The sequence below is a fragment of the Bos javanicus genome, chromosome 14 (genome assembly GCF_032452875.1).
Source record: "Bos javanicus breed banteng chromosome 14, ARS-OSU_banteng_1.0, whole genome shotgun sequence".
Classification (NCBI taxonomy): domain Eukaryota; kingdom Metazoa; phylum Chordata; class Mammalia; order Artiodactyla; family Bovidae; genus Bos; species Bos javanicus.
In genome coordinates, this window is record NC_083881.1 from 60,321,912 (window position 1) to 60,347,691 (window position 25,780).

Genomic DNA, 25,780 nt, shown 5'->3' on the forward strand with positions numbered 1-25,780 from the left:
GTTATACAAGAGCCAGGCTCTGCCTTCGGGAAGCTGACAGTCTAGGAATGTGTTAAGAATACCGCATGCTAGGCAAAAACAAGGCACCACCGAAGTTCAGAGAAAGAAAGATCCTTCTTGTATTAGTGCAGTCATTGGCAAAAGACCTACAGGCCCACCATCAAGAGAGAGAAAACGAGACTTCTAATCCTGAGTGTGTGTCAGTCGCTCAGTCGTGTCCAACTCTTTGTGACCCCATGGACTGTAGCCTGCCAGACTCCTCTGTCCATGGAATTCTCCAGGCAAGACCCCTGACCTGAAAGTCGGATTAAACATGGAGGTCAGATAAACCGAGGCATGGATAGGAGGGTCTGTCTGGGTGGAGGCAGGTAAGGTTTGGGGTTACAAGGCAGAAAGAACAGGTTCAAGATGTGGAAGGGAGCAGAAGGATGAGGAGGCCGTGGGCTGCCTCTCTTCCAGTTTTAATTTTGTTTATTACAGTTTTAAATAGAGCTCATCTAGTGGGGAAACATTATTTAATTAAATGAACAAATAGATGTATCTATAGGTTTTTTCTTTTCAACATATCCCTTCTTATTTTACATGATTTTATTATTATCTGAAGGCTGGTGATGTGAAAGCTTTCTGTCTAACCACACCATTGGAGATTGGACAGAATTTTCCTTCCAAATTTCCTCAAAAGGTTTTAGCAAAAGCAATCGCCCCACTATGTCAAATGAGAGCAATGTGCATTTCTCCCAAGAGCCTGAAGGGGGAGCGCACAGCCCGCCCTGAGCTAGGGGCCCCAACGAGGCCAATCTAGCTGCTGGTTATGCAAGAACAAGCCAGCCCCTGGAGGATGGATGCACTTGCTAATGATTTTTGGCTTCATGGTACATAGATGTTTTCCTTTCTTTTTTTTTTTTTTTTAATTCTCATTACTTTTTAATGGCATGTGAGGTAAGTATGCTTGCAACACAATCTGTAACCTTAAAAATGGGTTGCATTAAAGTGACTGAGGGAGATGAGAAAGAAAAGCAGTACACCAAGCTTTTTTTTTTTCTTTTAAACTTGTAAAAAGCCAGATGATTCCAGAGTGAGGAATCTGACATGTGATGATGGATGTTGAGACAGGACTGGCAGTGGGAGTCTGTAGAGACGGTTTGGACATCCTGATGAAAGATTACCTAAGACGTTGCTAGCCTGTAAAAATTTCTGCAAAAATCAAGTGCAATAGCTCTTCTGTGTCATTGCACAATCAAAACAAACTGCATTTCGTGCTTATGGAGCATTCACCTTTTTTGGAAGTAAAAAAGAGTCTGCTGTATGCAGCATGACAGCCCACGGAGCCGGGGTCTATTGCTTGTTACAGAGGTATGTGTCCTAACACGTCACAACTTGAGTCAGAGCTTCAAATTTTGGACACGTTGCCAATCTAAATGTTTGGCCCATTTCTGCAGGATATCTTGGAACTTAGAATCAGGAGCACGAGATCCAGAGTGTGATTTTCATGTGATGTCAAGACAAAATCTTTCAGTATTACGTGGTGAAGACAGAGACCAGTCAAATTGGCCAACTTGTTAAAAACCTTATTAGTGAAGATGGCATGTAAGTTACTTGCAAGCCCATAGCAGCAGCAGTAACTCAGGTTCTGACAATTTAAGACTATCCTATGAGCTTCTGTTCTTCTGTATTCATTAAATAGCACTTAGTTACTATGGCAACTGTCCCTTTTCAGTATTTATGAGCTGCAGGGTATCTCACAGAATCTCAAGCACACAAACACACAGCTAACCCATTGTGTACACTGGAACATTTCATGAAGACTCCTAGCCTGGACTGTGTTTTACAAAGCAGGCATACTTTGCTCACAGTTATTTGTGTGTATTATTTTTTAAATTCAATTATTGCAGGTTTTGACCTTGAATATGCCATTCTTGAAGGCATTGTGCTGTCTTTCCTGCTTAATTTCCTTCCCTTTCTCATTGAAGATAGAGATAAATGAATTTAACTATATTCAGAGAAGAGTAATGACTTGCAGCTTATGAAAGTGCCCTCCTAGATCTAGAGAGGGCCTTGTGTGTGAAAGAAAGCAGGATAAGAATGATGGTTTCATCCTTGGGCAGTGGGGATTGTGGGACTTGGGGAAAAACAAGAAATAGGGAGTAAGGTGCCCTTTGGTAAAGAGTGGTGACTGTGGTTGATTATTACAGCTGTGTCATCAGTGACTATTTCATGGAAGCTACCGGGCATTTCCCCTTGAGGTTGGACATTGTGTACCATTTAACTAATTTGTACACTATGCTTTTCCTTCTCAAAAGGAGTGTCAGCACGCCCACATACTAGCACACATTCACAGACACACAAACACAGCTACCGCGTCTCTGCTTGTAAATGCTGGTCAGCCTGAAGGCTCTGCTTTTAATGCCTGTTTCTAAGACTGTTTATAACTCACGCCTCCTCTAGTCCCCAAACCCACACTATTGCAGCACACATCCTGTGGGTGGAGGGAAGAGGGCCAAGCCTTGTACCAGATGGGCGATGGGAAACGAGGATGATTTACGCCATGATTGTTCACTGGGTTGCCTTGCAGACGTTCACGGGGGCAGCATGGCGTCCGGTGAAGGTCGTGCAGCCTCTGCTTTCGCACAGCTATCCAAGCACCCACAACGTAGTAGATCTACCATAGATTTATAGAGCAATTATGACAGTTCTCTGGCAAATGGTAGCAAAGTATCTTGAGGAATAAATGACTTTTGCTAGTCCACACAAAATCTAGCCTACCTGCTGCGGCAGGAGCAGAACCAGGTTGTAAAGAGAAAGCCTTGGCAGTTCGTTCCTTCTCTGTCTGCCACATACTGGGTATGACCTTGGGAATGTTATTTAGTTTTTCTGAATTTCAGTCTCTTTATTTGTAAAATAGGGATGATGATGATGTCTAATCTCATAGCATTGCTGTGTTTAAGATAGTGTACATAAAATGCTTGGTATAATAAACCAAATAAAAAACAAACTATTTGAAATGCTCTGTACATAATTAATGTTCATAATTAAATGCTGTGTACATAATTAATGTAGTGCCTGGCATGCAGGAGGTGCTCAGTAGTTGTAGGTAGTCAGTGGCAGTAGATGGTCAATTGATTAAATAAGTGGGAGCTAGTGTTAACTATAATTGTGATTCAAAAGCAGACTAAACAGTACTAAAATTATATGAGATCATATACCGTACAGTACTAATATTACATGAAATTATGCTAAAATCATGTGAAAGCTCAATCTCTTGTGTTTCTTACACACCTGCAACTCGCAGCAAAAAGGACTAAAATGAAGATGCTTAGATGGATTCTTTTGGCTAAGATAACCTGATTAAATCAGAACTCATGTGCCCCTAGAGCTGACTCCTTTAAGAGATTATTTGCAGTGAAACAGTTTCAACAAACCACTAAGATCCACTCTGTGACCTTCAGAAGATATTTGCTTTTAAAAAGTTTTGGACTACACGTGAGAAAAGCTAGCTTGCTGATTACATATGGATAAAATTTTCTCTACTATTTATTCCAGTTTGTTTATTTAAACATGTTCTTATGCAACTGAACCTTTCAAGTGAACTAGAAATGATTTCCAAGGACTTCACTACTAATAACTGCATTTTTTTCCAAATTATAAAATAAAAGCAGCTTAGAAACAGATCACAGTAACCCATCTATCACTGATGGTTTGCCTTTGCCAGAGTAAGCACAGTTTATTTTAAGCATTAGGATTTGGGCAAAAAATAAGCACCAAGGGGAGGTGGTTGTATGAAAGGCGTAGTCTTTTCTAACTAAGCACCTGCTATATTTTTCTTCCTACCACACATGTATCATACATTTTTCTGTCTTTGGCATTTGCCTGTCTTATTTACAGCTATATCCCTAGGTACCAAAACAGTGCCAGGAATACATAGCAGTTCAGTAGTTATTTGCTGAGTGACTAAACCAGATATTAATTGTCTTGGGCCAGTGAATAAATGTGACTTTAAATTTTTGGTTGGGCCTTGTTTATCTGTTCCTGAAACAAGTTCAAGATCCAGGTTTTACATTTTCCCATCTGAGTTGGAAAAAAAAGAAAGATCCTTGGCACTTCTGTCTTCTCCTTCCCCAAGGCAGTGCTCGACAAGGATACATTCCAGAGTCAGGGGCCAGTAGCATTGCCAGACCTAGCCTGGCCACGAATGTGGCTGAAGCCAGATTGGATTCTTTTATGGGTTAAATGATTCTGTGTTTTGGTCACAGACTCACCCCTGATTCTGGTTAGTTATCTTAAAAACATGGGCCCTTGGTTATGGAAGGGTCAGGAGACAGAGTGAAAATGGATGGGAGGAAATTTAATATCAGTACCTGCAAAGAATCCCAGGGGTCCTTGTGTTCTTAAAGCACAGCAAAGAGCCATAGCTTCCTACAAAAACCTTTAGAGAAAACATCAGTAACAATGCATTGTTCTCTGTGGAAGATGATCTCAGTGGAAGTCTATTTGGAGGCAGTGAGTCATTTAGGAAGGCAGTCTTTTTTAATGATCTGAGCAAAACTCAACCCCCCTCCCCGCCACACACACAAACCTTAATGTAAGCTGATTTACCTTTTTTTTTTTTTTTTTTAAATCTGGGGTCCTCAAAGTGTGGTCCCTGGACCAGCAGCATCAGAATCATCTGGGAATTTACTAGAAATGCAGATTCTCAGGTACCTCCTGGGCCTACTGTCTCAGAAACTGTGTGTGGAGCCCAGCAACCTGTGTTTTCACAAGCCCTCCAGGGATTTCTGATGCTTAGGTTTGAGCAGCACAGGTTCTCATCGTGTATGAGAAGACTTTGGAACTCAAAATCCAGTTAACTCCCCAGAGTTCTTTATAGCCCCATTTGATTATTACTCATTTTAGGGAACTTACTACCTAACCAAACAGCTTAATCTTTCCTGGGAAGGTTTTAATTGTTAGGATGTACTTACTTTGGTTGCATTAAAAAGTACCTCCTTCCAGTTCCTAACATGTTTGGCCTCTGAAGCTACAAGGAATGTGTCTACACTCTCAGATAATAGTCCATTCATTCATTTATTTAATCAAACACTTGAAGAAAGACATTGGCTCCAATAAGTCATCCCATCACCAGCTAAGCATCCTCAGATCCCTCAGTGGATCCTGAGGACCATAATTAGCAGAATCCCAACATCCTGGGCACACCTCTGCTCACCCTTCTCTTGACAGACACCTCTCCATATCCTACAAAGATGCAAGTCCCAGAACTGGATCTGACTCTGCTTGTAATACCACCAGAGCAGGAACTTGTGAAGATGACTGGTTTTATAACTAAGTAAAGAACTCTTCTGGAGAAAGAAATGGCACCCCACTCCAGTACTCTTGCCTGGAAAATCCCATGGATGGAGGAGCCTGGTAGGCTGCAGTCCATGGGGTCGCTAGGAGTCAGACACGACTGAGCAACTTCACTTTCACTTTTCACTTTCATGCATTGGAGAAGGAAATGGCAACCCACTCCAGTGTGTTCTTGCCTGGAGAATCCCAGGGACAGGGGAGCCTGGTGGGCTGCCGTCTATGGGGTCGCACAGAGTTGGACACGACTGAAGCAACTTAGCAGCAAAGAACTCTTCATTACCTTCATGACATTTTTCTAGGATATATTGTGGTGGCCAAAGGTTCATTTGATTTTTTCCATAACATTCTACAGTAAAAGCCAAACTAATCTTTTGGCTGACCCAATACCTTATGAAATTGCCATTTGTAGATTAAGAATATGAAATATGAGCAATTGTATGGAGTTTTAATATCTTATCACATTTATTCAGTCAATAATATAGAAACTTGTGTAGGGCCTTCTCTGGTATTAATATTTATGTTAAGATGATAGGATTATACTGAATGGTTGTTTTTGGTATCACATTCTTAAGTCCACTTGAGCAGATAGTAATTTACAGTGTCCATAATCCTTCAAAGACACAATATTTAACATAAACAAAAGGTACAAAGAACAATGCAATGAACACTTGCATATTAACCTTCCCAAAGCCATCTCTCCCCTCCCCCAGTAAACACCTTGAATCCTGGATTTGATGTTTATTGCTTCCATGCATTTCTTTCTATTTGTGCAGTACATAAATGCATCCCCAAACACAGTATATACACAATATATGTATTCTGTGTACTTTTGGCTTTATATGAATTGTACCACATATGTACAGTGTATTATGTTTATGGTGCTCATCTGTGTTGAAATGTGTAGGTGCTTCACGCATTTCCACTGCTGTATCACATTCTATTTTATGAGTGTAGCGTGATTGATTATATATGTGCCAATGCTGGAGGATGTTTAGGTTGTTTCCAGTCTTTCACTATTTCAGACGCTGTATCCATCCTTGGTACCCTGGGAGAGTTTCTATAGGACATCCATTTGTTTTATATCAAATGCTGTCAGATTTTTGCCAGTAGAAATATATACAATTGCATGATTCTTTGTAAGTAAACACAGAACTTTCCATTTGTCTGTAGTGCATTTTATCTTGTCCCACATTCATTTACTCAGTCATTAAGAATGGCATATTGGACCCCTTTGTTGTTCAGTCGCCAAGTCCTGTCTGACTCCTTGCGACCCCATGGACTGCAGCACGCCAGGCTTCCCTGTCCTCACTGTTTCCCAGAGTTTGCTCAAACTCATGTCCACTGAGTTGGTGATGCCACCCAACCATCTCATCCTCTGCTGCTTCCTTCCCCTCCTGCCCTCAATCTTTCCCCAGCATCAGGGTCTTTTCCAGTGAGTCATGTGTCAAAGACCACAGTAGGCAGCTGAAGACAAAAGTAAGACACAATCCCACTCTTTACTCGGGGGTAGGGGGAGCAGGGCAAAGCTAGTGGAGAGGTGGTGGCTTTTGCTTTTTTTGCTGCAGTTATTGTTTCCTGAACTGCAAGTGTGACATTCCAGGATCAGCCCTCACTAGCAGAGCGGGACAGGATGTGGAGCTGGGGTGTGGGTGGGAGGAAGTGGAGTTAGACAACTTGCGCTCAGGATCATCTCCTGTCCCTTGAGATGACGCAGCAAATATCCACCTTTAGACCTGGCCCTGTACCTATTTTGTTATTCTAACTTCATCCCTCATCCTCTTAGCATTGACCCAGGACACATGCACACAGACATATAACTGTTTCCTATTCATCAGGGACTCTGGTTATAGCCTCACATGCTTTATGCAAACATACATGTTGGTCATGATTTCCCCACTCTCATCACGTATAAACTGAGATTAAATTTGTATTCATATATATACACACATGTATATGTATAGGTTCATGAAGAGCAGGCCGCCCCAGACTTCAAGATCACAGCTTCTTCGCTGGGCTGTAGAGAAGCAGACTGCATGTAATGTCCTCAGTGACAAGTGTGTGCTTGGCCAGCGAGTGACATAGGTCCCTGCAAATCTGCCAGTGCTCTGGGACCGCACTTCCCAGCACATCCTGGTGGCTGGGGGATTCTCTGAACACCAGAGGACAGTTGACGTTTTCCATTTAAAAGGTTTCCTGCGCCTGCAGAAACTCTGCGCCCTCCCAGAAGAGTGGCCAGTGCAAAGCAGAAGCGAGCTGGGGAAGGAGAGTCAGGGTGCATTAGGTTTATTTTGCAGCTGCAGTTGGAGTCACATTAAACCTACTGCCTAATTTCCTTTGTCTAACTTGATTTCTCTTTGGCTGGAAGGCAAATGGATCAATATTGTTTTTTATGCCGAGATTATGTTGCCTGAAGGAAATTTTCCATCAGTTCCCTGTGCCTGCCTTGGGTCCTGTAATTGGGGCTGCATGCTGACCAGGCATCTGGGCACCCCCGGGCATGGACACAAGTCCCATCATCTGCATGGTGCCCACAGAGGGCGGCCTTCTGGAGGGGGTCACAGGAGCGGTGCCTCCAGGCAGAGCTTGCTGTTTGTGCCAGGCCTCTCTGCACATTCTCTGGCCATACGCTAACACAAACAGCTAATTTTATTTTTTCTTTTCTGTGAAGCCCTTTTCCCCTCTACCTTTTCTCTCTTTTCCTATATTTAGAATCCTCTTCGCCTCTCCAAAATTTCTTAAAGGTTGTTTCTTTACATTTCTGTGGTAATATTTTCTTCCTGTCTCCCTTCCCAACCCCGCCTCCAATGTGATTCTGTCCTTTTTTTTGTTTTTGGTCACCAGGGAAGGAAATGTTTATACTACGCTCTGGGTTCTATTCTCCTACCCGGCATTTAAGAAAAACTAAGAGTCTGGAGGCAGAAAAATGAGAAGGCAGTTTAGCCTCACACACAAAATTGGAGCATTCATCTGTGTAGAAGGGTGGCTGAATTCTTTATGCAGTGGAGGTGGGAGAGAAAGATAGTATTGACCAGTTATCTATAAACATGCATGTATTATATGCTCACTCAGTATAAGAAATGGCATTTGTAAACACTGCGGGGGACATAAATATAAGGTGTAACACCTGCCATCTAAAGCTGCATTCTGGTTGGATAGACAAGATATAAACCTAGGAAAGGATAAGGGAGCTCTTGGAAGGGGAAAGTTATAACCTGTCAACACATCAGTTCCAGAAGAGGGCAGGGTCTCGTGCACTTGATTCCTACCAATGGATGGTTCAAATAACTGTCCTGAGTTGAGCACAGAAGATTGAGATGGGCTTGGGAAAGGCGTAGAACTAACTGAATCCTTGCGGGGAGGATCTGGACGAGTAGACAGGGGGCAGTAAAGCCCTCCAGATGAAGAAGTCTGGGCGAACTGAGGGAAAATGGAAATAATTCAATAGGCAATCAAGAGACAGAAGAGGCTGGGCAGAGAGGGGTCAAGAGGGCAAGCAGCTGGAGACAAGATTAGTCCTGAAAACTGCCAAGGGCTTTGAGTGGTGGTTTAAGTCCAGCAGATTTTCTCTTAGGCAGCACGAGCTATTGAATGTCTTTGTGTGAGGATCTGAATTGATCTAAATCTGTGCCTCCCTATTTTTACATGGCATAAGTAGAAAATGGTTATTTGTAGAGTGCGTGGCAGTAAAGAGAAGGGGATCTGGAGACTGGAAGGAGAATACAGCAAAGTCGACTTGTCCTGGTTTGCCCGGAACCGTGCCAGTTTTCCAGTAATGCTGAAAGTCTCACATCCAGACAAAATCCTCAGCCTGGGCCTATGCCAGGACTGCTTGGCACTTGCGAGGATGCTTTTGGTCAAAGGTGACTAGCTTAGGAGCTCTGCCCACACTTGGTCACCCTGGGATCTCAGAGTTTCAATCTTGAATCTGGGCTCATCAGTTGGCAAACCTTGATTAAAGAGCATTTTAGGGTCATGAGTGTACAGGTGAGGTTGGAGTCTGGGAGAACAGTCAGAAGGCTATTGGTGGAGTCTGGCTTGAGTGAATAAGGCCTCAAACAAGTAATGGCAAAGAAAAGGAATGGAGGAAAAGGAATTGATTTAAGATATTTTTCCCTGGGGGACATAAAAGTCTCCTGACAACTTGGAGAAAGACTGAAAATTGAATGAAGTAGAAATGACTTCAAAACAACCGCAGCTTTTTTCATTTATGACCCAAGCATTTATTGAGTGCCATCTGGGTGCAAGACATCATACTCAAAGCTGAGTGAGAAAATGTGTTCCCCTTATGAGCTTAGAGCCTAATTGGACAGATTGAAACAAATCTCTTCATATTTACTATAAAGTAAAAGGTAAGGGTGTGTGGCACAGTAGTTAAGGGTCATGAGATTCAGAGCAAAACTGGGTCACTAGATTCAAATCTCAGATACTAGCTACATGACCTTGGATGAGTTACTCACCTCTTCAGGTCTCAGTTTCCTCTCAAACACAATAATGTAGATATGCGAATCATAGTACCAAGCTCTGGGGCTTGTTGGAGGAGGAGATAATACCTTTCACATGATGTGTGGCATAGGTAAAACTTGAAGCACGTTAATAGCTTTATCGGGCTTCCTTGGTAGCACAGATGGTAAAGAATCTGCCTGCAATATAGGAGACCTGGATTCAGTCCCTGGGTTGGGGAGATCCCCTGGAGGAGGGCATGGCAATCCACTCCAGTATTCTTACCTAGAGAATCCTCAGGGACAGAGGAGCCTGGTGGCGACAGTCTATGGAGTCACAAAGAGTTGGACACGACTGAGAAACTTAAGCACAACACAGCAATAGCTTTATCATTATCACATACAAAGTGATAAGAGATTTCTCAACTAGCAAAGAAGTATCAAAGTAAATGACTTTTATGATTCGAAACCTATGGGAAATTTAAAAAAAGCTTAGAAGAATCAACAACGGTTTCAGAATTCCAGTTTGTTTCATCAATCATAGTTTCCATCCTGTTTACGAATCCTCTTCTGCACACTTAGTTTGTGATTGGCATGTCACTGGGGTGCAGTTGTTCCTGTGGTTTTTATGAAAAAACCCCCTTAGATGTCACATTGCAAAGCGGTATTAAGCAGCGATGGCTGTCTGACCATGTGGGGTTAGTGTCTCCAGAGAAGGCTGTCTGGGTAATTTCTTTATGTTAGTTATAACTTGGAATACTTTTACAGTTTTAAAGTCTTTCTCTCCCTCTCTCTCTCTCTCTCTTTTTTTTTTTTTTTTGGTTTTAAATCCAAATTTCTGATTATTTCTATTGGCTGAATTACTAACAGCAGAATCACTACATCAAAGAATATATGAATTTAAGGATTCTCTGCATATGTGGTTACCTCCTCACTGTTCCTGACCAACTCTGAGCACAATCTTTTATTTTCTTTGATTTTTGCTACTTTTTTGGGTAAAAATTCTTACTTTTCAGCTACAAATTGCCTATGTTTGAGCACTAAGGAAGTTGAATATTTTTTCATGTTTATTAGCCATTGGGCTTTTTTTTTTCCTTGTAAGGAAATATCCGTTCATGTGCTTTGTATATTTTTCATTGGTAACATATTGTTTGTCTCTTCATTTAAATGGTCTGTCTTATTTTTTGAAAACTCTCCAAGTTTTCTTTTGAGAAATAAAACCTATAGTTACATGAAAGTGCTTTGCATAAACTGTAAAGCCCTATATGCACTTTATTATTATTGAAAGATTGGCCTTGTTCATATGTTAGAGTCATACTTACAATAAAGAGGTCCTTGCAAATTCAGAAATAGGCTTGAGTAGAGTGTGAGCTTTATTCAGGTTGGAATTTTTGTCTGTTTTATTTGCTGCTGTATCCCCGGTGCCTAAAACAGTCCATGGCATGGAGTAGTGATCAATAAATATATGTTAAATGAATGAGTATGAGATAAACACATAGATGGATAGAGATTTTCTACAATGTTCCACCAAGATGACTTCATTTTCTTTTTCGCCTCAAGCTGGAAGCAAATGGAGTTGTGGATAGCTGGCAGGTCAGGACTGTGAAATAGTATTCTTATCATTCTGGACTTAGGAAACTCATTTCTTAGAACCTAACTTTCTTTTTGGTAACATTGTAAGCCTAATTAGTAATTCTACCTCATTTATTTAAGTGATAAACCAGAGACAAGAAGAGTTTAATGACCCAAGCATGGCTTTCAGCAATATGATAAAAGACTCAAGTTGTTGCTTTGTTTTTATATAAAAGCATTTCTAATTCCTAAATATATAGCAAGCCTCCTAGTCTTCCCATGCCTCACTTGTTGTTTTCTGGCAATAATGAGAATAAACTGTTCACAAGGTCTAAAAGAAAACATGACAGAATGCCTTAGAATTGATTCATTCTTTGGTCGCCTAGTTTGGGGGAAAGGTTTTGCATAGAAATTTATGCTAATGAGTTTAATCTCCTGTAGAGACCTAAATTCAACTACACACAGGTGCCTGGGACCATCTTCTTTTCTAAAGTTTCTCTGTTCTGTTTTTATCTCTAATTATCCTACCTCAAATTCGTTTTCCTTTTAAGGTGCTTTAGTGTTTCTGGAAGAACATGGGGTAAAATGTGCATTTTGCTCCAGACTTGTTTCCTGGATGGATCACTTACAGTGGGAGGCAGCACATGGTGGTTAAGTGCTTTGTGTTTGAGGCACACAGACTCTTATTTATGATCTTAGGTGAGTCACTCAGCTTCCCTGAGCCTCAGTTTATTCATTTACGAGATAAGTATTTTAAAAACCCTGCTCCTGTTGGATTGTGAGGATTAAATAAAATAGTGCATGTAAAGATGCTGGCATAGGGTCTGACAAATAAGCAAGCAGTAAATAGAAGCTGCAACGGAATGTTATTTATCATTGTCATGTTCATCATACATGGCTTGACCATGGCCCCTAAGCCACTGAGGTGCTGTTAGTGACTGTAAGAAAATCAAGTGAAAATGTCAAAGCAAAAGCCAAGAGAGAGAGATCCCTGTAAGAAAAGATCCCAGAAGTAGCCCATCTAGGATATATCAGTCAGGGTTCAAACAGAGAAATGGAACCACCTGGAAATACAGATACAGATACAGATGTATACACACATGCATGTATACATGTGTATGAGCAATAGATATATGCTCACATGTATATATACATACATGGACTTCCCTGGTGGCTCAGTGGTAAAGAAGCCGCCTGCAATGGAGGAGATATGCATGCGATCCCTGGGTTGGGAAGACTCCCTGGAAAGGGATGTGGCAACCCACTTGAGTATTCTTGCCTGGAAAATCTTGTGGACAGAGGAGCCTGGAGTCAGAGTAGCTGATGGAGGCTGATGAAGACAGAGCAGGAGAACCCAGGGGGGCTTCTCACCCCTGGAGATGAGGTGGTAGATCATTTGACCCGCAAACTGGTTGCTGCTTCACTTCCACCCTCTAAAGCCTAGATGCCGTGATAAATGCGGGTGTCTGTTTTAAGATAAAAACACTGAGAGGTTCAGAGATGTTATTCATTAGCTTCAGACACACGGCTGAAAAGGGCAGAGCTGGGATTCAGAGCAGACCTGGTTGGCTTGTGTCTCATCTCTTTGACACTGCAAAGTGACAGCCTCCCTAGAGGGCAGGGAAGGAAGGTGCGCCTGCAGCATAGAAGTTAAGACGTGGTCTCTGGACTGAGACCTCCCTGCACTCAGACCTCTCAGGTTTATAATTTGGCTTCTCCACTTACAGATGGTGAAATCTGGGGTGCGTTACTTAACCTTGGTTTGCTTCAATTTCCTCATCGTCAAATGGGCCTGATTATAATCCCCTAGTCAAAGATTATATGTAGAGTCAGGGCATTAATACAGGTGCATTCTCTGCAACAGTGCCCAGGGCTGTAAGCACCCTGTTGGCAGTTGTTACCCCAGTTTGTTCAAGTCAGCGGGTTTCTGCCCGTCTCTCTGCAGTGGCAGAGCGCTTGTCCGGCCGCCGCTGCCTTCGCTGCTTCACTATGGGTGAGCTGCCCTGAGGCGGCTCGGTGGCGGGCTCAAGTGCTGTCAGTTTCTCCCACAGCATTTTGTGCAACTTTTCAGCATCACCACCTTGGATTCTGAGCCTCGCCTGCTCGAGGAGGACAGAGGTGATGCTGCCGTGACCATAATTAGCCCCGGCGCCTGCTCCTTTGACCCGACAATGCTCCCTTGAAGCAGCTGCCTTTTAGGTCCGGTCAAGTGGAAACTAGACTACTGTATTGCTAATTGGGACTTTGGGGTTGTGCTCATTCCTCCAAAATGCTCTATTTTTGGAGGGTCAATGAAACGCTCTGGTGCACCCGGACGGAAATAGATGATTAGCTGTCACCAGCATTCTTGCCCAGATGGAAAGCAGATACTCACTGTTGAAAGTCCCAAGTGTTCTAGTAACTTTGTCAATGAGTGAAGATTGTGATGCTCTCATCCTTGGGGCAGGGGGTGCTCATGGATGGTGGGGTGTGATGATGGAAGGTGGAGAGGGAGGGGGTCAGTCTGCCAGTGTTTATTTCCTGCCCTGCCATATGTACTTCCTGTGCAACTCAAGCAAGTTTCTCAACCTCTTTCAGTCTCGGTGTCCTCAACTGTTCAACAGAGATAATAATCTGGGCTGTTGCGAAATGAGATAAGGCAGTGCACATGGAGGAAACTGGAATATAGTTTAATGGACACTAATCACACCTGGAATTTGCTGGATGGTCACAGTTGAGTCCCCTTCTGCCCACAAGTATTTGGTCACCCTTTTTGTCCTCCTTTGCACTTTTAAAATTATTATTTTCTTTACCCCTTTTCTTTCCTCTCTCTCTTTCTCCCCTGTCCTTCCATTTTTTCTTTCTGCATCTCTATCCCTTGTCAAGATTTTAGGTCTTTTTTATTGTTTGTTTGTTTGTTTCTTTTTGCTACAGGATGCATTTAGAGCTGGAGAAGGAAATGGCAACCCACTCCAGTACTCTTGCCTGGAAAATCCCAAAGACGGAGGAGCCTGGTAGGCTACCATCCACGGGGTCGTGAAGAGTCCAACACGACTGAGCGACTTCACTTTCACTTTTCACTTTCATGCATTGGAGAAGGAAATGACAACCCACTCCAGTGTTCTTGCCTGGAGATTCCCAGGGACGGAGGAGCCTGGTGGGCTGCCATCTATGGGGTTGCACAGAGTCGGACACGACTGAAGCAACTTAGCGTCAGCAGCAGCAGCATTTAGAGCAGAGGTCAGTGAACTCTCCTTTTGTAAAGGGCCAGAGAAAAAATACTTTAGGTTTTATGGGCCATAAAACCTGCTGTTTTATGGTTGCTACTATTGTTGCTACCTCTGTTGCTACCATTCAACTCTGCCATTGTGATACAAAAGCAGCCACAAGTAATGTATAACTGAGTGAACATGGCTATGTGCTGCTGCTGCCGCTAAGTCGCTTCAGTCGTGTCCGACTCTGTGCGACCCCATAGACGGCAGCCCACCAGGCGTCCCCGTCCCTGGGATTCTCCAGGCAAGAACACTGGAGTGGGTTGCCATTTCCTTCTCCAATGCAAGAAAGTGAAAAGTGAAAGTGAAGTCCCTCAGTTGTGTCCGACTCTTAGCGACTCCATGGACTGCAGCCTACCAGGCTGCTCCATCCATGGGATTTTCCAGGCAAGAGTACTGGAGTGGGGTACCATCGCCTTCTCCAGGCTATGTGCTAGTAAACGTTATTTACAAACACAGGTTGTGGGCCTGATCTGACCTGCAACCTCTGATAGTTTTCCAGGCCCTGATTTAGGCTTTTGGGAGATTACAAACTCTTCTTAAACATCCAAGGTCAGCGCCTTCTCTGGACACCTGGGACTCTGGTTCACACCATGACACCGGGGAAGCCTCTGGTATCTGAGTGGCTCTTGTGAGGTATTATACCACAGCACAGCCTTTAGATAGAATCAAAGAAGTGGTGGGGAAATGTTACTTTGTTATTCACAATTCATGTCTAAAAAATTTTAAGGAAATTCCCTTTAGATACTTGGATCATCAGTGACTCCATCCATTCAAAGCTGATTGATGGTGTTTGAGCAGTCAGCATGAGGGAAGACTTGCTAGCCATGGCAGAAATACATAAGCATAGCACTTTGCATAGTTAACGACCAATAGTCTCAGGCTACTTCTGAAAGAATGTGTAGAACCTGCATTGCCATTAAATCAAGCTGCTTTTCATCATGACGTGGAAGCCTTTTTACTTCACAGACTGAAGTTCAAAGTCTAGCTTTGGCACATGCTAGCTGTGTCCTGGAGAATTTAACCTCTTTTGACCTCAGTTTTCTCATCCGTAAAATGGGCATAATGATAATACATCAATATCATAGACTTACTGCAAGGATTAAATGAGATAATGCTTTCAATGCCTATGACAGAGTAAATCCTAAGTATTTTGGTTATGGTTATTATAGCAGATGACAGTTTTGGAGTTTCTGAGGGCCCCTATTTGAAGGGACTTGGAAATGGAATCATGCGACATTCTATTTGCCTCAGGAATGCTGGCGGCCAGGGGTCCAATCTTAGGTTTGTGGAGCTGGAAATTCCCTCTGGCTTCTTCACATAGTTCACTGGCAGCCACGTCCATGGATCTCTTTCCTGGCTGTAGACTTTGCTCTTCTTCACTAACACATCTCACTCCTGGTTGTCAAGAAGTTATCTTCCAGTGTCATACCACATTCCATCTGCCAGCATTTCTGCTTACTACCTCTTTTTATTCGCTTCAGCAGGGATGGAGGGAAAATAGGTCATCTTTTTCCTTCCAAAAAAAAAGTTGTGAAGTCCCTCTGACATTTCTGTTATCCAGCGTTCTCTTTTTCCATCCCTTTATTAAGAACCCTACTGTCTTCCCTTTATATTCCAGTAAACCCTTTTTTATTCCTAAAATATGTTATTAGAGCTGAATAATTATGTTAATCTTAAGGAACTGGCCTATTCTGATTTTCAGGAAGGATATTATGTGAATTTGACCTAGAGTATTGCTGTGTGGAAAACCTACACAGCTTCCCCAGTGACTCAGCTATAAAGAATCCACCCATAATGCAGGAGATGCAGGTTTGATCCCTGGGTGGGGACAATCCCCTGGAGGAGAGCATGACAACCTACTCCAGTACTCTTGCTTAGAGAATCCCATGGACTGAGGAGCCTGGAAGGCTATAGTCCATGGGGTCACAAACAGTCGGACATGGCTGTAGTGACTGAGAGAGCATGAATTGCTGTGTAGAAAAACCACGTCTTTTTCTGCCCAAGTTGCCCCCATAGTTAGGGTATCAGTGTCATCTTGCCAGGAGCAAGGCAGCTTCCCAGGAAGGGTAACAATGTAATTACAAGGCCAAGTCCACCCCCCCACCCCAGAAAGTTATTTCTGACTCAGAACCAATATGTTGAGCCCACAGCCAAGCCTTCTGAAAGCTAACAATCAAACCTCAGCAATAAGCACTTACCTGTTTACCATTCATGGGACATGCATCCTAGAATCATGCTAAACTTTTGCTGATTCACATTCAGCTCCTGTTCCTTTGAGACACTAAATTATTTTTAGTTCCCCACTTTCTGAAAACTACTATATAAAGCATGAAATATTTATGTTAAGTAGTAATGTCAAAATTAGCTAATAACTTATTTTCAGATAAACAAATATGTATGCAAAGTGCCTTCTGTTTGCTCAGTGCTGTGTGAGGCACAGGGGGTGAAAGATGCAGTACCTCCTTCCAAGGTCAACTTGTTGTTGTATTTATTAGTCACTCAGTTGTGTCCGACTCTTTGCGACACCATGGACTGTAGCCTGCCAGGCTTCTCTGTCCATGGGATTCTCCAGGCAAGAATACTGGAGTGGGTTGCCATTTCCTTCTCCAGGGGATCTTCCCAGCCCAGTGATCAAACCCAGATCTCTCCCGAATTGTAGGCAGACTCTTTACCATTTGAGCCACCAGGGAAGCCCAAGGTCAACTTTCTAGAGTCTGAATCCAGTGTATCTAAATGCAGTCTTTACCACTATCCATGACCTGTAGAATATAACTCCAAGGACAAAATAGCTGGCTTACCTGATCAGTTTATTTCTGTAAGTCAATGTTTGGGCAGCATTTTTATGATTCTGCATTGAATGTTTTGTCATCCATGGAGCACCAATAGAGTTCCAAGTGATTGTCCAATTTAGATTTAATAACGTGGCTGAAGCAATTCCCATTTTCTCTTCTGTGGGAGGCGGTGCAGAAGTCTGCAGAGAGAATGGAAGATTGATGGGTGCAGTGAGCAGCAACTTTGCTTAATAATGAGAATGCACTTGAAGCAACACCATTTAGCATTTCCAGAGAAGTGACTGCTTTGCTCCCCATTTATGTAACTTGTCACATCCAAGAAATTGAGAGAGAAGTAGTTTGAAATGGACAGTTGGAACACACATTAAAAAAAAAAAAAATCTTCCACTGTGATCATCTGGAGAATGACCAATCTCAGTTTAAGGAATAGCATCCTAAACCTCTTGTGGCTAAACAGAAAACAGACTTAAGAAACACCAGGAAGTATGGGACAAGCTGCTTCCCATTTGTTTCCTGGTGGAGGAAGAATGTTTTCACTGATTGCATGCTTTGCAAGTAACTTCTCATAGAGCTTTCAAGGGGCTACATTGTCTAGTGGTTAAGAGTCCAACTTCTTATCTCATGTGAGCTACATGAACTTACAAGCTGTGTAACAGAGCGTGAGTTACTCACCTTTTTGTGTCATCATCCTTGTCTACTGCATGGGAGAAAAAATAGTATCTACCTCATAGTGTTGTTCAGTCAGTCAGTTTAGTCGCTCAGTTGTATCCGACTCTTTGTGACCCCATGGACTGCAGCATGCCAGGCTTCCCTGTCCTTCACCAACTCCCAGAGCTTACTCAAACTCATGTCCATTGCGTCGGTGATGCCATCCAACCATCTCATCCTCTGTCGTCCCCTTCTCCTCCCACCTTCAATCTTTCCCAGCATCAGAGTCTTTTCAAATGAGTCAGCTCTTTGCATCAGGTGGCCAAAGTACTGGAGTTTCAGCTTCAGCATCAGTCCTTCCAATGAATATTCAGAACTGATTTCCTTTAGGATGGACTCCTTGCAGTCCAAGGGACTCTCAAGAGTCTTCTCCAACACCACAGTTCACAAGCATCAATTCTTCGGCACTCAGCCTTCTTTATAGTCCAACTCGCACATCCATACATGACTACTGGAAAAATCATAGCTTTGACTAGATAGATGCTCCTTTGTTGGCAAAGTAATGTCTCTGCCTTTTAATATGCTGTCTAGGATGGTCATAACTTTTCTTCCAAGGAGCAAGCATCGTTTAATTTCATGGCTACAGTCACCATCTGCAGTGATTTTGGAGCCCCAAAAATAAAGTCTGCCACCGTTTCCACTGTTTCCCCATCTATTTGCCATGAAGTGATGGGGACAAGATGCCATGATCTTACTTTTCTGAATGTTGAGTTTTAAGCCAACTTTTTCACTCTCCTCTTTCACTTTCATCAAGAGGCTCTTTGGTTCTTCTTGGGAAGCTTTAAATGGTTAATATCCCTTCATGTTCAATATAGAAGGTACCAGAACACAGTGTAGACAGATGAGGTGTATATATATATATTTTAAATTAATTTTTATTGGAGTATAGTTGATTACACTGTTGTGTTAGTTTCTACTGTACAGCAAAATGAATCAGCCGTACATGTATGAATATCATCTCCCTTTTGGACTTCCTTCCCATTCAGGTCACCACAGTACATTGAGTAGAGTTCCCTACACTATCCAGTACGTTCTCATTCATTATCTATATTGTACATAGTGTCAATAGTATATAAGTGTCAATAGTATATAGGTGTCAATCCCAAACTCCCAATTCTTCCCACCCCCTCCCTTTTTTTGAGATAAGATATATTTTTGAAGAAGCCACTAATAGACCTGAGACGATTCTTTTAACTTACTTTTGGTTCTCATGGTAAGAATCTATTCATGCCATGGACGAAGTAGCTGAGTTGGAGAAACTATAAGAAAACACCTACACAAGTGACTTCTCTGGGGTCAGGAAGACCCGCAGTTATTCTCAGGAATTCTCGTCCTCTCTCCAGTGTCCTCTCTGAAAGCACACGGACAGTGTTGCCATCTCCCGCAGGCTTTGCTTCAGTGATTTTCTCATCTGTAGGAGCACGCAGCTCTCTGATAGAAAGCTATTTGCAAAGGGACAGAATGTTTTTCTGTGGCTGTGATGTCAGTGGTATCAAAGTTATTGACTCAGTTGAAAAACAGCTTAATGTTATCTTCAGGGCTTCTGCTTTCCTGTCAGCTCAAGCCTTGGAGATGTGTATAATTGGGACTCGCTAAGACAACCTTGACACCCCTCTGCAGAGAGATGTGCCTGTTTGATACAGGCTCAAAGCTCGTTTGACAGAGAGCAGCTTTTCCCTTGGGGCAGGGTGACCACGGAGAATCTGCTAATGAAGAGTCAATGCTCCAGGAACCCAGCCTCACTTCCCAGATGGGAAGACTTTAATCATTCTTATCTTTCCTGTCACCACTGGGACAGACCAAGAGCCTAGCCATCCAATCGATAATCAAAAAGAAGGTATTTCTTATAATTATTCCTCTCCTGAGCTCGCTTGCATATCATTAAGTTGAAAAAATGTTTGATGATGAATTTCACAGCTCTTTGGTTTGACTTATGAATGGAATCAGAGCACCACCCCACATTCACATCTATTCTGTGGACAGATTTGGTGGAAAGTAGCTTCTGATTTCTTTTTGAGTAATAGACCTTTTGAACTGTGCCTCAGACATCTTGGGCTTTTCATTACAGGAATTACTCTCCAAAGGCCAAAGTCTTTATCAGTCAGGGTCTTTGGCTGCAAACCAGAGCAAGTAACTTACACTCAGGTGAGTAAAAATGGTCTATGAGAAGGTCATGGGGAGCTCATAAATCAAAGGAATAGTCTATGGGCCAGGCTTTGAAAGAGCAGAGCCCAGAACAACCACGGACAGAAGTTGATCTGTGTTCAGTGATGTACCCTCCAATCACTTTTATTTATTGGTTTATTTTGTCATCCTGCCAAAGATTCAAATTCTTGGGAAACATTGAGTTTTCCCGTCTCTTAGCCAGGGAAGAACAGGGCACCATGTGTAGCCATCTTGCCAGATTAACTCCAGTGGGAGAGAGACATTTCTTTTTTTCTTTTTTCTTTGGCCACAGCATGCAGAATCTTAGTTCTCTGACCAGGTATTGAACCCACCACCCCAGCAGTGGACACACTCGGAGTCCTAACCACTGAACCACCAGGAAATTCCTGAGAGGGTTTTCTTAAAGAAAAATAGGGGGTGGCTGAAACCAAAGGAAGGGAGAGTGAATGTCAAGGGTTGAGACTACAGTGCTTGCTACACTGCATCTCTCGGAATAGGACCACGTGTGGCTGAAATACGCTGCAAAGCTCCCATTTGTCACCTGCTCCAGTTGGTCTCCCAGTGTTGCTGAACCTTAGGATGATGACCTGTTTGTCCAATGACTGAATCTCTTTTAGTCAGAGCCCGGGCATGTTGTTCTTGCTTTCTTCTAAGATGGCTAAAAGAAAAAAGTGTATCAGGCAGGGTTCTTCAGCTGCAAGCAAAAGAACTCTAAGCTAGGTGGTTAAACAAAAGAGGAACATGTTAAAAAAACTGGTGGCTCAGAGAATCTCCAGGAGGGCCAGAAGACCAGGCTAGAGGATGCGTAGCTGGGACCCATGCCCCAGGTCTCCCACAGGATAGTGGAGAGCCCCAGGGCTGTCCCTGGGCTCAGTTACCATGGATGGTTTGACTGAAGCAGGGCTTGAACCCTAGTGCTAAACCTCTGTCACAGCTGGCCTGAAAAACAGGATTGATCCATCTCTACCTTCACCAACATGGATTCTGTGGCACCTGCTTCCTGAGCCACCAGCTTGCCATGCAAAGACTGGTGCGGGGGCACCATTTTGGAGGAGGCCAGGTCACGTGACGGGGTCAGCTGCAAAGGCATCTGAGAAGTGTGTTGTGGCTTCTGCCTTAGAGCAGAAGGCCTCTGCCTTGGAGGAAGCATGTTCAAAGGGACAAGCGTCCTTAAAAAAGCAATTGTGTGACTTTGAACTTGTGCTTATTTCATCAGTGGACCACATCTTTCATGGTGGTAGTTTAGTTGCTACGTTGTGTCCGACTCTTGTGACCCCGTGAACTGTAGCCCACCAGGCTCCTCTGTCCTTGGAATTCTCCAGTCAAGAATACTGGAGTGGGTTGTCAAGAATACTGGAGTGGGTTGTCAAGAATACTGGAGTGGGTTGCCATTTCCTTCTCCAAGGGATCTTTCCAACTCAGGAATTGAACCTGGATCTCCTGCACTGCAGGCAGATTCTTTACCAACTGAGCTATGAGGGAAGCATCTCCCATACTGCACTGGTAATAAGTAGATTTTAAATACATTTTGTAATAATTTTATAAACCTTGTGATGATACTGTGTTGTATTTTTTTGTTTAAAACAAATATTGAAAATGTACCACAAGTTTTAAAATCTTCTTACGATGGGGTTACAGATATACCAGTTTACTCAAAAAGAGGCAGTGATTCCAACCTCTCAGAGGTTGCTTCAGTATCAAACTGGGCAAGCTCTTGCTGCTGCTGCTGCTAAGTTGCTTCAGTCGTGTCTGACTCTGTGCGACCCCATAGATGGCAGCCCACCAGGCTCCCCCATCCCTGAGATTCTCAAGGCAAGAACACTGGAGTGGGTTGGGCAAGCTCTTACACAGCTGTATTTCAGCCTTGTTATCCAGGACATGGGGTGATAATACTTATCTATGGACTTGATCATCTTGACAATGTTGGTATTGCTAAGTATTGTTAGGTATTGATAAACAAATATTTCACATAACTGGATACAATACAACTAAGAATGATAATTGTAACAATGTTTATTTATTTATTACTAATGAGCTGGTACAGTTCAGAAATGTTAAGTACACAACAGAACTGTGGGACTGGATGTTTACATTCCATTTAAGTCAGCATTCTATTTCCAAAACATACAAAACATAGTAACTGATTTAGATAATGCTAAACCACAGAGGAAAATGCCAAGTTTCACCCTGGGTTATCAGGGTTAGCTTCTAGAGGGACCAGTATTATTTTTTCTTTCCTTTCCTTTCCTTTCCTTTTCTTTCCTTTCCTTTTGTTTCTTTTCATTTCATTTCTCTTCTTTTCTTTTTCAGCTCTATTGAGATATAACTGACATGGAACCAGGATTTTTGAGCAGAATCTAGTTAGTGGAAGGTAAAAGAAGTTGGCATGGCAGGGGCAGGGAGAGGGCAGATGTGAGCAGTGAGAAGAGCACCCAGGGAAAGAGAAGATTCAGAAGTGTGAAAGCACAGAAGGAACTGGAGACTCTCAGCTCAGCGGGAAGGAAAAGCTGGGTGAGGAATGACACCCTGTCAGACACCTTCCAATGTGAGAGTGGAAGCACAGAGTTTTGCTGCTGGTGATAATGCCAAGAATTTACATTTTGTGTTAATTGGACCTCATTTACATAATGCCTTATAGCGCATCACTTAGATGTTGCCTAATTGCCCTCTTTCTCTTGCTAACCCCAACACTGAGAAAGTCAAAACCATGACCTTTATTTTGGCTGAGGCAGAGAAATCTGATTTGGTATTTTGCTGCCACAGATCTTTTGCTCTCATATTTACTTGTTTTTTGTGTATTTGTTTTTCCTAGGCACACAAGCACTTTGTCTTGTATATTTCCTTGGCATTTGTCCACATGATATGTGTTCACCCATGCTTTCTGGGAAGTTAGGAAAACCCAACTTTTTTCCATTTAAATCTTTCCCAGTGTATTCTTAATTCTAGTCTTTCATAGATATGCCATATTCCATTGAGTAATCATTGGAAAATTGTTATGCTTCAGTTTTTCAATAGTTTAGATATTGTAATGGCAATTTTTGTGTATAGAACTTATTTCTTCTGTTAGATTATTTTCCTAACAGCATCTGTAACTCTTAACTTTCTGCTTAGAGAAATAAAGTTTTATAACTTAGGGTTTTCTCTTTCTTGCCTCCCAATCTTGTACGTAAACAACCATTTCAGCATGAATTACTATGCATTTTATTTTCTCTCTACAGCAGCCTTACTAATGCATCAGTCTAGACATGCTTATGTAACATACTACAATATAAGCCCCAGAGCTTCTGCCATCAGTGTAACTGTGAAAAGCAGGAACCCAGTACCAGACTATGGCACTATCAGAGAGACTGTGTTGGTCATAAAAAAGTCACTGTAGCCTGAACGTCTAAATCTCCTTTATATTGTTTCCTAGATTTATTTTCTTTAAGTCTGCATCTTTTATCACCAACTCATAACTTATTCATAACTCATTCTATATCTACTAACCCTTTGACTATTTTATTCATTTCCTTACGTTGATGACATCACTTGCTATTTGATCAGTACTCTTCCCGCCTCCTTAGTGTTTGAAATTATTGTTGTTGTATTTGTACCCACCTGCCAATCATTAGTGATCTTTTAATGTTTCTCTATATGAGGAAGTTGATTGCTAAGGATACTGAAAGCCGTTTTTTGGCAGTATACACTGGCCATATGACCCAGCAACGCCACTCATGGGAATATATAGTAGAGAAGAGCTCACAACAAATATGTACATGAATCTTTATGACATCTGTATTCATAATCATCAAAAGTTGGAAACAACCAAAATGACCTTCAGAAGGTGAATGGAAAAGCACTCGGTAGTGCATCTGTACAATGGAATGCGTGCATGCTTGTGTGCATGCTAAGTTGCTTCAGTCGTGTCTGACTCTTTGCTACCCTATGGACCATAGTCTGCCAGGCTCCTCTGTCCATGGGATTCTCCAGGCAAGAATACTGGAGTGGGTTGCCATGCTCTCTTCCAGGGAATCTTCCTGACCCAGGGATCAAGCCCACATTTCTTCAGTCTCCTGCATTGGGAGGGGTTTCTTTACCACTAGTGCCACCTGGGAAGCCCATGCAAAGGAATACTACATGGCAATTAAAAAGAAATGAACTCCTGATACACACAACAACTTGGGTGAATCTCAAAACAGTTATGCCAAATGAAAGAAGTCAGATTCAAAAGGTTACCTACTCAATGATTCCATTTATATGACATTCTTGAAAAGAGACAGCTACAGTAACAGGGAATAGATCAGGGTTTTCCAAGAGTTATGGGGGAGGGGAAGTTGTGACTACACAGGAATGGTGTGAGTTATGGGAGGTGATGGGACTATTTTGTGTCCAAAGTGTTGTGAGGATAAAGCTTCTATCCAGGTGTCAAAATTCACAGAACTACCACTAAAAAAGTAAATTTATTGTAGTTAATTTTAAAAATATAAAAAGGTTGCAGTTTCATCAAAGTAGTCATAGGTATTTTGACAAGTTATATAATCTCTCTAAATCGCAATTTATTTACTTGTCAAGTGTAGAAAATACTCTCTATCTTGAAGCAGTGCTATAAAGATGAAATAGGATGTCATAAAGTATCCACCTGGCATAAGGAAGCTCCTCTCTTTCTTTTCCATGCTGATATTTCTCATTGGGAGCAGATTCTTTTTTGTGGTTATCATCATCTGGGCTTTTTAAACAGTTATTTGGCTTTTGGGGAACAGACTGGAGCTAGTGAGGGTTTCAAGCAGAAATGTGACCTGATGTGATACTCATTAAAAAAAAAAAAAATCATTTGAGCAGCTTTGTGGGGAGGGTTGAGGAGTGCAGAAGGGTAGGAGTTGAAACACGGAGGGAGCTCTCTGGTGGCCTAGTGGTTAGGATTTGGTGGTTTCACTGCAGATGCCCTGGATTCTATCCATGGTCAGGGAACCATCCCACATGCAGCACAGTACAGACAAAATGCTAAAAAAAAAAAAAAAATAGAGTGGAAACATGAAGAGGTGTTGAGGTTGTCCAGATGAGAGATGGTTGTGGTGTCACCGAGATGACTCAGTGGGACAACAGAGTGGGAGAAAAGTGGGCAGGTTTGAGATCTTTGGGGGAAGAGGTGGAATCAATAGGCTTGATGATGGTTAAGGATTGAGGAAACATAGTTGGAGGTAGCGTTTATTGAGATGAGAAATTCAAGAGAGGAGCAAATTCAAGTGTGTGGACTGTAGTCATCATGGAAAATCAAGAATTTGTTTGGACGTGTTAAGGAGTGGAAACCCAACAGGTAGTTGGGTACGGGGTTCTGGAACCCAAGACCAGGCCAGTGTGATCCCATTCATTTCCACTGGAAGTGGCTCTGTGAAGTTTCCCAGCTCTGACCCTCCAGATTAGGACTGCAGGGGAGCTGTTAGCTGCTATTCCTTCGACCTAACCTTGGGATTTTTTTTTACAAATCACTTTTGTTTAATCCATTCCTGAGAGCAAGCACTTGTAGAAACTT

General features: G+C 42.4%; 1 protein-coding gene across 1 annotated transcript in view; it reads left to right on the top strand.

The window, feature by feature from the left end:
* Window positions 1–25,780, top strand: part of DPYS (dihydropyrimidinase) — a 99,260-nt gene that overhangs the window by 59,565 nt on the left and 13,915 nt on the right. The gene's annotated exons all lie outside the window — the stretch shown is intronic.